This window comes from Staurois parvus, unplaced genomic scaffold (assembly GCF_062004578.1).
Source record: "Staurois parvus isolate SC_StPar_1 unplaced genomic scaffold, SC_StPar_1.0 ptg000443l, whole genome shotgun sequence".
Classification (NCBI taxonomy): domain Eukaryota; kingdom Metazoa; phylum Chordata; class Amphibia; order Anura; family Ranidae; genus Staurois; species Staurois parvus.
In genome coordinates, this window is record NW_028318239.1 from 254,978 (window position 1) to 268,903 (window position 13,926).

Consider the following 13,926-nt stretch of genomic DNA (forward strand, 5'->3'; position numbering starts at 1 on the left):
AATGACAACTAGACACATTGATAGCACTGCTTGCACTGGATTACCAACTGTAAGCTCCATGAGCAGGGTCCTCCTATTCCTTCTGTACTGAAATGTATTGTAATTGTACTGTCTCCCTTATATTGTGAAGTGCTACGCAAACTGTTGGCGTTATATAAATCTTTTATAATAATAATAATAGGCATTGTGATAGCACTGTTGGACACGGCAATGTCAACTGTCAACACTATTGGGCAGTAAATGAAAACTGAACTCCCGTTAACACTTTTTAATCAATTAAACCACTTGCTCTCCAGAGGATTTACTCCCCTTCCTGACCAGGCCATTTTTTTTACGATACAGCATTGCGTCACTTTAACTGACAATTGCATGGTACAGAAACACTGTACCCAAATTAAATTTATGCCAATTTTTTTCCCGACAGAGCTTTCTTTTGGTGGTATGTGATCACCTTTGCATTTTTTATTTTTTGTACTATAAACAAAAAACCCCGACAATTTTGAAAAAAAGAAAAATTATATATATATTTGACTTTTTGCTATAAAACATATCCAATAAAAATAAATTAGAAAAATAAAATTTCTTCATAAATTTAGGCCAAAATGTAGTCCACTACATGTCTTTGCTAAAAAAAAAAAAAAATCCCAGTAAGTGTAAATTATTTGGTTTACATGAAAGTTATAGCGTCTACAAGTGGGGGTATATACAGTATACTGGAATTTTTTTTTATACTAGTAATGGCGGTATTCAGCAACTTATAGTAGGACTGCGGTGGGCATTCTGACACTGAGGGGAACTGACTAACTGCCACTGACATCCCCAGTGACACTAATACAATGATCAGTGCTAATAAAAAGCAGTGACACTGTACTAATGATGCTGGGCAGGAAAAGGTTAACATCTGGGGCGATCAAAGGGTTAACTGTGTGCGGTGTGTGTTTTACTAACTGTGCTGTGTGCCTTGTGTGCTGTGCAGAGAGATACAAAGCAGCATGTCAATGCTGATAGCAGAGAGATCTGTGTCTTGTGTCTACACACAGGTCTCTCCCCTGTCAGCTTTGCAGACATCCCCAGCAGCCAATAGCGGTGTGCGCTCCCCCTACCCGGAAATGCAAATCACACACACACACACACACACACACACATACATATATATATATATATATATACACACACACACACACACACACACACACACACACACACACATATATATACACACACATACATAAATGTATGTGTGTGTGTGTGCGATTCGGCGCAGCCCTGCCGCCCTGTAGCAGTACATCTGCTATAGGGCGGCGGGCAAGCGGTTAAGCAACAGTTTTGTTTTTCCTCTTGCAAAAAAGGTGTTACATTAATACATGCAATCTGACCATGGTCAGTGTTAAATGGTTTGTCTCAAATCACTAACTGCCACTTTTGCTGGACATCTCGGTCTGTTAAAGTTGAAAAATACCAGACTTACTGGCCTGATCACCATGTGAAAATAAAGTACAAAGGCTTACAAAAGAAAACTAATGCAGCCACCACATCTAATAATTGGTAAGCTGCAATATAAAGCTTACTTAAAATTTTGCATACCCTGGCAGAAATCGTTAAATTTTGGCATGGATATTGAAAATATGACTGATCATGCCAAAAAACTGTCTTTTATTTAAAGGATAGTGATCATATGAAGCCATTTATTATCACATACTGTAAATGTTTGACCCCAGGGGCGGACTGACCATTTGGAAACTCGGGCACTGCCCGAGGTCAGTAGCGGGCCCCATGAGATGCCCCTGGTACCTTTTTCATAGGCTTTTTTGAGTTTGGGCAAGGACACAGGGGCCCCATGAGTTGTCAGTCTGCCCCTGTTTGGCCCCTTTTTAAATCATAATAACAAATTACCCAAATGGCCCTGATCAAAAGTTTACATACCCTGGGATATTTGGCCTTGGTACAGACACACAAGGTGACACACAAAGGTTAAAATGGCAATTAAAAGGTTAATTTCCCACATCTGTGTCTTTTTAAACTGCAATTAGTGTCAGTGTATAAGTAACCAATGCCTTTGTTAGCTTTTACATGGATGCACTGAACAGGCTAGATACTGACCAATGTGGAGCAGAAAAGAACTGTCAAAAGACCCGCATAACAAAGCAATGAAACTTTATAAAGATGGAAAAGAATATAAAAAGATATCCAAAACATTGAATATGCCAGTCAGTACTGTTCTATTACTTAAGAAATGGAATATTCAGTGATCTCTTGATACTAAGCCAAGGTCAGGTAGACCAAGAAAGATTGCAGCCTCAACTGCCAGATGTATTGTTCAGGATACAAAGAAAAACCCACAGGTAACCTAAACCCCCCCCCCCCAAAAAACTACAGGATGCTCTGGAAAAAGACTGCGTGGTTGTCTCAAGGAGACAATACTTTAACCAAAACGAGCTGCATGGTCAAGTTGGCAGAAATAAGTCTATAATGCTCCAATGTACAAAAAATCCCAGTGAGGTATGTCAAGGTGTTGTCAGGCATATTGTAACCAGGCTTTTTTGTGACATTGGCACAGTAAAGCCTTCTTTCTCTTTTTGCCAACTTGACCATACAACTCATTTTTGTTCACGTATTGTTGTATTGTGCTCCTTGAAACAACCACTCTGTCTTCTTCCAAAGCAGCCTTTATTTCCCATGAGGTCATCTGTGGGTTTTTCTTTGTATCCCTAACAAATCTTCTAGCAGTTGTGGCTGCAATCTTTCTTGGTCTACCTGACCTTGGCTTGGTATCAAGACATCCACGAATTTTCCACTTATTAAGTGACTGGACAGTACTGATTGGTATATTCAAGGCTTTTGATATCTTTTTATATCCTTTTCATCCTTATAAATGTAGCATTACCCTCTTGAGAGCTGCTGGATTTTGGGTCCCCCTTAAGCTGTGCACAGCCAAGCAACACGCATTTTTCCACACTTTCTTCGAGAGTCAGTAAAACAGTCCTTTAGCTTGGTTTTTTGTTTTAAATTAGGGGTTAACAACTTGGATGGGGTCTAAGTGTACATGGGATGCCCACTGAACTATAAACCACTTCTTAGCAAGGACTGTACAAAATGTAAATCAAAAATCAGCAACAGTCTCTTTAAAAAAGCACTGAAGTGTACCTCCTCAGACCCCAGATGAAACTCCTCATCCACCCTGCTGTCCTGAGGGTATCCTTGGGCAAGGGATTCCAGAATCTACTGTGAAGCAGTTCCAGATGAGGACTAGTTGGGTGTTGCACCTGACCGCCCTCACCCTTCTGTGTCCCAAGGGGTGTAGAAGTACTCACACTGTCCTGTAGCTTAGTGAGTTGCAGCTGCTTTTTCAGGCTTTAAAGCTGTGCTGGCTCCTTCCCTGCTCACAGGTTGTGTTCACAAGGAGACCATAGGGCAGTTGAGATCCTCCTGTCTGCTTCAGCCTCTAGGTAGGCCTGTCCTCTCCCTGGAGACCCTCCTAGGCTCCACTCTCCAGCACCTTCCTTACGCTATCTTCCACCCAAACAACACTACTACTGCTGCACAGGCTTGCTCATATTTAAGAGTTGCTCTAAGGCACCATGTCCAGCCTCCTGTCTGGGGATTGGCCAAATTCCCTTAAACACACAAGTCTAGACCTCCTCCCGTCCTCTGCCCCTCTGCTAGAAAGTTCCTTCTGTTTCTAGAAGGATGGGAGGGCTCCAGACGCCCTGAACTGTATAGCCTCTCAGCCTGCCCTAAGGTAACCTCACTGCCTCACTCCCAGGCTGACTCATCCCAGGCATCTAACAAGCCTCTATCACGCAAAAACCCTACCTAAACTAGAGGGTGCTACATAAAAGTTGGGGTGCGCAAAATCATGTATATATAGATGTGATTTTGTATTTCCGGGTAGGGGGCGTGCGCGTGCCCTACCTGCGCCGCCATTCGCGGCCTCAGCTGTCAATCACCGGGTCCCGGCTGGGGATTACTTGGCAGCACCCGGTGATCGAGGATCTTTACCGATGGAGGGAGAGAGCTGTACTTAAACAATACAGTTCTCTCCGCTGTCAGCTCCAGCACACTACTTTGTATGGCTCTGCATAGCGCATGTTAACCCCTTCATGCCCAGTGCCATTAATAGTGTCAGTGCAACCAAGTCTGTTCCCCCCAAGTGTTAGAATGCCCGCTGCAGTCCCACTATAAGTTGCTGATTGCCATTACTAGTAATAAAAAAAAAAATCCCAGTATATATACCGCCATTTGTAAACTCTATAACTTTCACGTAAACCAATTAATTTACACATATTGGGATTTTTTTTTTAGCAAAAGACATGTAGCAGAATACATTTTGCTCTAAATATATATTTGATTTTTTTACTGGACATGTTTAAAAGCAAAAGTCCAAAATATTGTTTTTTTCTCAAAATTGTTGTTTTTTTAAAGCGCAAAAAAACCCCCGCACAAGTGATCAAATGCCACCAAAGGAAAGCTCAATTTGTGGGAAAAAAGGATGTAAATTTCATGTGGCTGCAGCCACATGCTTGCATTACTGCACAATTGTCAGTTAAAGTAAAGCAGCTCCGAAAAGCAAAAAATGGCCTGGTCAGGAGGGGGGGGGGGGGTAAATCCTCTGGAGGGCCAGTGATTAAAGTAGAACAAAAGTCAGCAAAAACAGTTGCTAAGAGGTAGAATCTTGCTCCTATACTTCCATACAAATAGTGGGGCCCGTAATTATTACAGAGTACGGCTGAGTCAGTGAGGTTAAACAGATGGGCTTTTGCTCTGCAAAAATCTCCTAGTAACTGAGGCATAAAGGTGTCTGCACACAGTGTCTCCAAGTTCTGCTTATTTGCATCCCCCCTTCACCAGATTTGTTTACACTCTTTCCGATGCCACCCCATTCACCCTCCCATCTAGGTAGAGATAAACCCTTTAGAGGTTTCAAATATCGCAACCACTTCCCAGCCGGGTTATATCAAAATGATGGCCGGGCGGGAGCCCTATTGCTTGCCATATGACGTCCTCCCCAGAAGAGGCCTTGCTCTGGCACGATTTATCACTTGGTGTGTCTACCGGACCGCTGCTGGTACCATGTGATCACTGTGCCCAATCACAGCAGATCACATGACAATTCATGCTATTCAATTGTGTTGCTAGCTGTGATTGGTCACAGTGATCACATGATAAAGACAGGGCCAATCACAGGCCATCTGTACCATGTGATTAGCTGCAGCCAATCACAGCCAATCACAATACACACTGAATTAATCTATTTCATTTAGTAAAAATGCTTGCTTATTGGAGTTAAATTCAATGCTATAAGCAATCATAGTATGTAGAAAAAAAAATCCTGATTCCCCCCCCCCCCCCAGTGTAGTTCAATGTTACTATGGTCACAGTATGTATAAAAAATTTTTTTTTTTAAAAATAGAAAATATTTTACATACTGTCACCAGTTGGTGTCCCTGCTCACACCATGCTAGTTATATGATGATGCTGTACTGCACTGGTGACAGAAAAAAAAAATGAAATTTCTCAATTTTCAAAAAACACACCATGCCTCTTACTAAATACCTTGGACTGTCTACTTTCCAAAAACGGATCATTTAGGGGGGTATCTGTACTTTTCTGGAATTTTAGGGTCTCAAAAATTAGATAGACCATCAGTACATCAAGATTAATCACTTTTCAGATATATATCCCATAGTTTGTGGGCTCTATACCTTTTCTGCACACTGAATAATATACACCAATTTGAGTCATTTTCACCAAGGAAATGTAGCAGAACACATCTTGGCCTACATTTATTAAGAAAGATTTTTTTTTTACAAAATTTTATAACAGAAATGAAAGAAAAATGCTTTTTTCCCCCCAAAGTTTTGAAATTTTTTTAATTTAGCAAAAATAAAAAAAAAGCTCTATTTGTGTGAAAAAAAGTATATGACTATGTATAATTGTTTATTACAGAGCTGCATTAAATTGCATCTTTTATATCTGCCTGGAGTTCAACTTTAAACCTACCCAAACAGAAAAATAAAAAAAAGTTATCAATTGCAGTTTACAAGTCCTTAGACACGACACATGCATTAGTTCCCTTTTTAACCACTTGCCCTCCTGAGGATTTACCCCCTTCATAACCAGGCCATTTTTTGCATTATAGCGCTGCATTACTTTAACTGACAACTGCGCGGTCATGCAACACTTCACCCAAATGAAATTTACGTCCTTTTTTTCCCCACAAATTGAGCTTTCTTTTGGTGGTATTTGTTCACCTGTGTGGTTTTATTTTTGTGCTATAAGCAAAAACAGACTGACAATTTTGAGAAGAAAAGACTATATTTTGGGCTTTCTGCTATTAAACATGTTCAGTAAAACATGTTCAGTTAGTCATACATTTAGGCAAAAATGCTCCATGTCTTTGCTAAAAAAAATACCAATACATGTAAATTAATTGGTTTATGTGAAAATTATTTCGTTTACAAATGGCGGTATAGATACTGGGATTTTTTTTTTTTAGTAGCATTGGCGGCAATCAGCAACTTTTAGTGGGACTGCGGTGGATATTCTGACACTGCAGTGTCCCTGGCCATCCCCTCTGGCCGATGTCGGCATCTGTCTTCCGGATTCCGTTCCCTGTGACGTGGGGACGTACGGGGGACGGAACAGGCGGGAAATTTAAAATTGTCAAAAAGTGACATTCACTAAATACACTAAAATCACATAGTAAAACATTTCTGTATCAAACCATTTCACATACATTTTGTCCCGAGTGCTTTGTCCTGTGCATTTTTACCGTTCTTTTTGCCTGGAAACTGAGAAATGTCCATGGCGTCCAAAAAGCATCCCTTTAGGTCAAAAGCGGTTTTAGACCGGCTAGAGAACAGCGATAGTAAATTATAACCACTTGCAGAATTGAGTGATGATTTGTGGGGAAATTCGTCAGAAACTGAAAACGATTTTGTGACTTTGCTCAGTGATGTGCAAACTTGGTGCTCGATTTTAAATTTCAGTGTTTTTGATTTGATTATATTATTGAATTAAATGTATTATTATATTATTACTTTTTATGATTATTATATTATAATTTATGTTTTCGTGTTTCAAATTTTATCATACCCGGGATGTTTACTAGACTCTTGTTCAGTGAGTTATTCCTAAAGATTACAGGCCTACAATAAATGAACGACCTATTTCCATGTAAAAAAATCTACCGCTTTGAGCACAGAAATACTGACATAATCACTTTAACAGGGGTTCTAACAATTCTTTACTGTATTGATATATATATATATATATATATATATATGGAGTAGCTCAGGTGGGGGATCACCTTCCCTGGGAAAAAGGTAGTCCAGACAGCAGGGCTTTTGGAAAATCCGACTTGTTGTCAGTTTTATTTAAAAGGTTGCATGCATCAAAAACAAACCTAAACAGAAAATAAACTCTTGCCATCCAGGCACTAACTAAACACAAGAGATTCCTATCTCACCGGTGAAGGGCTTCTCCCTGTCACCAACAAAATCCAAACGGTATGCAAACCTTTTCCTTTCTTGTACAATGCAAACTTTCATCCACAGCTCACTCAGTTATGGCTCTCTGAGTCCCAGGCCAAGAGCAACTTCTTGCTCCAGTCCTGCCTGATTTAGACCACCTGCTGGTGGTCATCAGTGGACCACAAAATCTGGTCCGGAACCACCTCTGCCATAGTGGCCTGGAAAATCGGACTGGACCCACCTAAATCTTCCAGATATGAGAGCATGCGAAGTGACACATAGCATCCATCTATCACCTCACCTTTCATACGGTCACAAATATATATATATATATTTTCATACTTATTTTACAGTAGTCTACTAAAATACTGCTACCCTGTTGTGGCAATATTGTATATTTGGGAAGACATACAAAATCCTGGTTTGAACTTTTCAAACATCTCTTTTCTTTTTCAGATTTCATGATGTCATATCCTGCGAGTGAAGGCGTACCTCCTCGTTATGAGAATCTAATGAGCAACACTCCATCTGCAGTCCCAGTGTCCAATGTGCCTGTGGCATCTTTCTTGCAGAGCATCAATCCTCCACTTCCCATGTACTACGTCCCTCCTACAACCCAGACAAGGAGTGTCCCTACCATGGCTCCACAATAGCGTCCCTCCGCTGTCATCCCTCAAACTATAGACCCATCTTTACCATTTTTCCATACATTTCTGAAGGGTAAACCAAAGGCTCTGGGAGTAAGTATTAAAGGTGACCATATGGCAGGCAGTTTAGTCATACAAAGAGCCCAGAAACATGCGAGAACCACATCTAAAAGAGTACCTGTCCTTTTGCAATAGTAAATATGATGTTTATGGAAGAGTAAAGATGGAAGACACTTATAAAAGTTGAGTTTAGAAGATAATTTAGCATTATTTTACACTATTAATTACTCAGCGCATCAAAAGAACGTTTTAAAGGAAAACGCAAATCGCCTGGTCCCTCTGCATCATAGCCACACATAAGCCCTGCCCAGATGAAGGCTTGAATTCAGCTTTAAAAATATTAGTTCTGATAAAAAGACACTCAAAACTACACAAAAACTACGCAATATTACTTGAAAGAAATTTAAAGGCTGTGCTAACCGACAGCACAATGCCATACTACATACCTCCCAAAAGTCCTGGATTGAGTGCGATGTTCCCGCATTTTCACCTTTGTCCCACAATCCCGGTGTACAGGGGCTGTCCCACATTACTCTATTTTTTATATGCTAGCCTCCAGCTGAGCAGAACCTGCAGCAGTGTAAACATTTAGCACAGCCAGAAACTGGCGGGCAAGCCAGCGGGGCTTGCAGCTGCAATGAGAGCGTGCAACTGTCAACTCTAACCTGTGATGTCAGGGATGGGCGTGGCCAATAAGCTTTTCAGGGGCTTCACCCCCTTTGTCAAGCAAGCACTGCATAAGCAAACAGCCGGCATTTATATATTGCTGGCCAGGGAAGATGGTGACAAGGGGCAGGGCCAATTGGAACTACTGCATGTGCACCCGCAGTGGTGTATATTATACCTGAATTATACACCGCTAAGGGTGCACATGCAGTAGTTCCAATTGGGCCTGCCCCTTGCCACCTTTTTCATGGTTGGCACTGTATAAATGCTGTTTCCCTATGAACGGGTTGTTTTTAAAAAGGGTGGAGCCTGTAAAACGCATATTGGCCCCTCCCTTCCCCCCACATCACAGGTTGGACTTGACAGGTGCACTCTCTTTCATTGTAGCTGGAGCTGGCTTGTTCACCAACCCCTGGCTGTGCTAGATGTGCACACTGCTGCAGATCCTGCTCAGCTTCACTCATTTTTTATCCATCCGATGCCTGCATTCTTACCTTGGTTCCTTTATGCTGGTAATCAAGATTTTAGAATATAAGTGTATGTTTTAATTGGTTTAATTAACTTCTGACCCTTGCACTCTGGACGAAACGCACCCCTGACCCTTGCACTCTGGACGAAGCACATCCCTGACTCTTGCACTCTGGACGAAGCGCACTCCTGACGAAACGCACTCCTGACCCTTGCACTCTGGACGAAACGCACACCTGAACCCTGTACGCTGTACGAAACGCACACCTGAACCCTGCACTCTGTATGAAATGCACTCCTGAACCCTGCACTCTGTATGAAATGCACTCCTGAACCCTGCACTGCTGGGGTTTGTGTCCGTGAGACTCTTGCTTGTGACAGCAATCAAACCATATTTTATAGGAAGCCCGAGTTTTGTTTAACCACACCCTTTAGGCCCTCCCACTGGTAAACATTTGGCCACACTAATTTTTGCCACACCGCACTACACACACCGCAGGTCACTTCCTCCCCCAAGTGTCCCTCATTCTGAAATTCAAAAGTTGGGAGTTATGCATAATACACTGCAGATGGGCTAGGGAATGATTTATGAACAAAATAAAAAGTCATAGGCTGACGCTGGGCTAGATATACGGGGCTGTACAGGGACCCCACCAAACGCCACAACAGATTCAAATTAATCTCAGACTTTTAGTTTGATCCAAAAAACTGAAGAAAGTTCCCAATTCTTTGCCTTGAAAGAATCCCCTGGTCTGGGTTGAATGATAAACCAGGCAAATCAATTCACTTATCTCTAGCAAACCAATTAGATATCAACGGCACTTAGCAGAGCATTGTAAAAAACTGCATACAACCAATTAAACCTCGTTCTTTCCTCCTTCAGATTCTGGTCATTGTGGCAGCCATCTTGGAGATTGGCCTTGGCATTGCGTTGACCATCAAGGTCTTTAATATCACTTTTCCAAGCGGCACGCCCTTTTGGGTCCCTGTGTTTGTAAGTACCATTACAATGTACTGTTTTGTGTTGTATTTCTGCTTGTAAAAGAGCACCGGCCTACGGTAACACCTATTAGCCAATCATAGATTAGTTTTCACCAATGTAGCAGGCCTGTCTGCTGTAGGATGGACTTCTGAATTCAGTACAGGGTAAAAGCACTTGGTCCTGTCAAAATCTGCTTGGCAAAACGGTCAACCGGGGGAAATTATGTATGATTCAATCAACCCAGTAAGATGTTTGCAGAGAAGAAGCTGCTCTGGGTGCACTAAGAGCAATCACAGGTATGTCTCAAAAACAATATTTTAGTAGTTCAATAACAGTGGACCAGGCATCAGATATATTTAATAATAAAGTGGTTGTAACCCTGAGACATGAAATATGAACAAAGCAATCCTTCTACTTGTCTCAGTGTCATTTCTGTCTGTTGCATTGTTCCTCTGCTATATGCATAAATCACTTCTGACTAGTTTTCCTGACACCAAGAGAAAAATGGTGACAGAGGAGGGACCTTCAACAGATTGACAGCCTCAGTTCTGCTCCTGTGGGCTGTGTTAAGGGGGGGGTTCCTTCCCTCCATTCAGCTCTCCTCACTGAACTCTGCAGTGTGTAACCACTTTAAGGCTCTGTTCACACTAGTGCCGTTTTGTGGGCCACGGCACAGCAGCCCATTCATTTGTAAGAGTAAATACCCTTTTTAATGCATGCCAATATTGTGCTTGCCTTGCTTACTACAGCGTGGAATTGCATGCCATTGCTGAGCCTGTGATCTACTAGAACCCCCAGATCCCTTTTTCATCCTGGATTCCCCCAAAGGTTTCCCTCCCTAGCAACTAACTTGCATTCATGTTTTCAGCCCCCAAGTGCATTAATTTACAATTTTCCATTTGCCATGTAGTTGCCCAGCCCTTTATTTTATTGAGGTCATCTTGTAAAGTCTTTACTTCCTGTTGTGAAGTTATTGTTACTTAGCTTTGTAACCAGTTTTCTATCCAGGAATATATCCTATGGTTCATACCAACAGACCTCAATTTGTAAATTAAGCATTTATGGGGAAATGTATCAAACGCTTTTTCAAAATCTAGATACACCACATTCACAGGCCTTCCTTTATCCAGATGGCCGCTCACTTCCTCATAGGATGTTCAATTGGTTTGGCAAGAACAATCTTTCATAAATTCATGCTGATTGCTACTAATGATACTGTTTTCATCAGCAAAATTCTTGGATATGTCCTTTATCATCCCCTCCAATAGTTTACATACTATCGATGTTAGACTGACTGTCCTTTTTTAAATAGTAATACCACATTGGCTTTTTGCCAATCAGCTGTTACAATTCTCGTCACTAAGCTGTCAAAAAAATTAGTAATAACAGTTTTTTTTTTACCCAAGTTCTTTGGGGACTCTTGGGTGTAAGCCAACAATAAACCGTCAGCCTTATATTTTTTGAAGGCCATTAGTTACAACAGACAAAAATAGTGGAGCAGCTGAGCAGTTACAGTCATATGCTGGGATTCCCAAAAGTGACCAATCACTAATTTCTAGTCCAGAGTCCAAGCTAAAGAAAATTCGTTTGAAAGGAAGCCAAATGCTTGACAAAAGTAATGATTGCTGCAGAATTTTAAATCTCCACTTCTTATGAGCTGTTTTGCTACTTATTGGTAAAGCAAGGAAATTAAAAACTATATTATTATATTAATGTGCTTTTACTAAATAAGAATGTTGCATACAGTATACAAACTAATCACAGTTATAGGAAAAACAATACAGGCCATACAAAGTGTCACAAATAAGCATACAGACGTTGAAGGGTTACTACACACATGGGACAATTCACAAAGTGGTATCTCACCACATCCAAGCATGTGGTAACATAGCGCAGAAACGTTTGTTGGCATTCACTAAAAACGCTACTAAAATACCATATGGCTTGAGTTATTTTATAAAAAGTCATGCAGTATATTAGTAGTGAAAACATGTAAGTCATCAGCTGTCAGAAAAAAAAAAAAAAAAGAATTGTCGGCAATTGAAATTTTAGAAAAAAAAAAAGGCATGATCCATACCAGGCCCTTAGGGTCTGGTGTGGATTTTGAGGCGGACCCCCACACCAAAATTAAAAAAAAAAAAATCCATACCAGACCCCTTATCCGAGCACGCAGCTCAGTAGATCAGGAAAGGGGGTGAAGAGAGTCCCCTCCCCCTGAACCATATCAGGCCACATGCCCTCAACATTTGGGGGGGATTTGGGTCAAGTGTAATGTAAAAAACCCACAGTTTTTGACAAGTACTTTTTTTAAACAAAACACCACCGACCCCAGCTCCTAACGAAGGCTCCTGCCGTCTGACAGCTTCACCGTGTGACAGTTCTTAAAATAACCAAGGGGCGGGCTCACTCAGTGACATCACCAGATATAGTGAACGCAGGGTCCGGGGGAAACCAGATATAGTGAATGCAGGGTCTGGGGTTTAGTAACACTTTAATCTCTCAGGACAAAGATGCCTTTATATTTTATCTGTTTGCATAGATGATGCTGACATTTGTGCAACTATTGTTTTAGAATAATGTGCAATTGTGTTCTTATTTTGTTTTTGTTATTTTATCACAGTACATCATTGCTGGATCTCTGACAATTGCAGCTCAGACAAAACCCAATATCTGTTTGGTGAGTTCCCCCCCATTTTCTACATACAGTATCTGGAAAGTAACATTGCTACAAAAACATTTGTATAAATGTTCTTCAAACTTGGGCTAGACTGATTCACAGTAAGTACCACTACTCAATGTCAGGCGGCAGCTGTAAAAAAATGGAAGGAGATGGTTTGGGTTGAAGATGTTCCAAAGGCAACTTACAGAGTATGCTTATTTTTTCTTTATTACACTTTCTATATCATACAATAAAATTTTACAGCTGAACATTGTCATTCTATTCCTTGTCCAGAAAATATTTCCAGTAGCCCAATCACCCAGTAAAAAAAACCCACCCTAAATCACAATACATATTCCACTTTCCCATTTATACACTTATCCAGAATATACATTATATTGTCAAAAGGTATTGGGTCACCTGCATTTATTGGCATTCAAGTCTTAGTACGTAGGGTTCAATGTTGAGTTGGCCTGCCCTTTGCAGCTATAATTAGTGTTGGGCTGAATGTTTGAGTAGAACCTAAGTTCAACTTGAACATTGACCATTTGTGTGTTCACTGAACACATGAACGATACGGGTGTCCGGTGGCTATGCGCCTGCCACGCCCCACAGTGCACTGTGCCCTGACATTGCACTGTGCTCGGACATTGCATTGTGATTAGTCAAAGCAATTGTCAGGAATCAAGGAATGACTAGAAAGGTGTGGACTGACACAGGGAAACGCAGGTTTCAGGTATAGTATAATAATACAGGTTATTATTAGCCACCCAGATATATATATATATATATATATATATATATATATATAAACGCACAGTGAACAAACCAACCTTCCACTAATCTTAGTAGGTGCAGGAACACAGGCAAAGTCAGGGCTGGAGAGGTGGAACGGTCAGGCCAGCCGTAGGGTTCTGTAATGACCGTTTGGTGGTACCTCTAGTGGTCCCCAGGACAGGATTCCCCAGGGTG

At 41.1% G+C, this 13,926-nt stretch overlaps 1 pseudogene; it reads left to right on the plus strand.

Annotated features, from left to right (window-relative positions):
• Nucleotides 1-7,933: 7,933 nt before the first annotated feature.
• LOC149453974 (membrane-spanning 4-domains subfamily A member 4A-like) overlaps nt 7,934-13,926 on the plus strand; it is a 45,642-nt pseudogene continuing 39,649 nt past the window's right edge.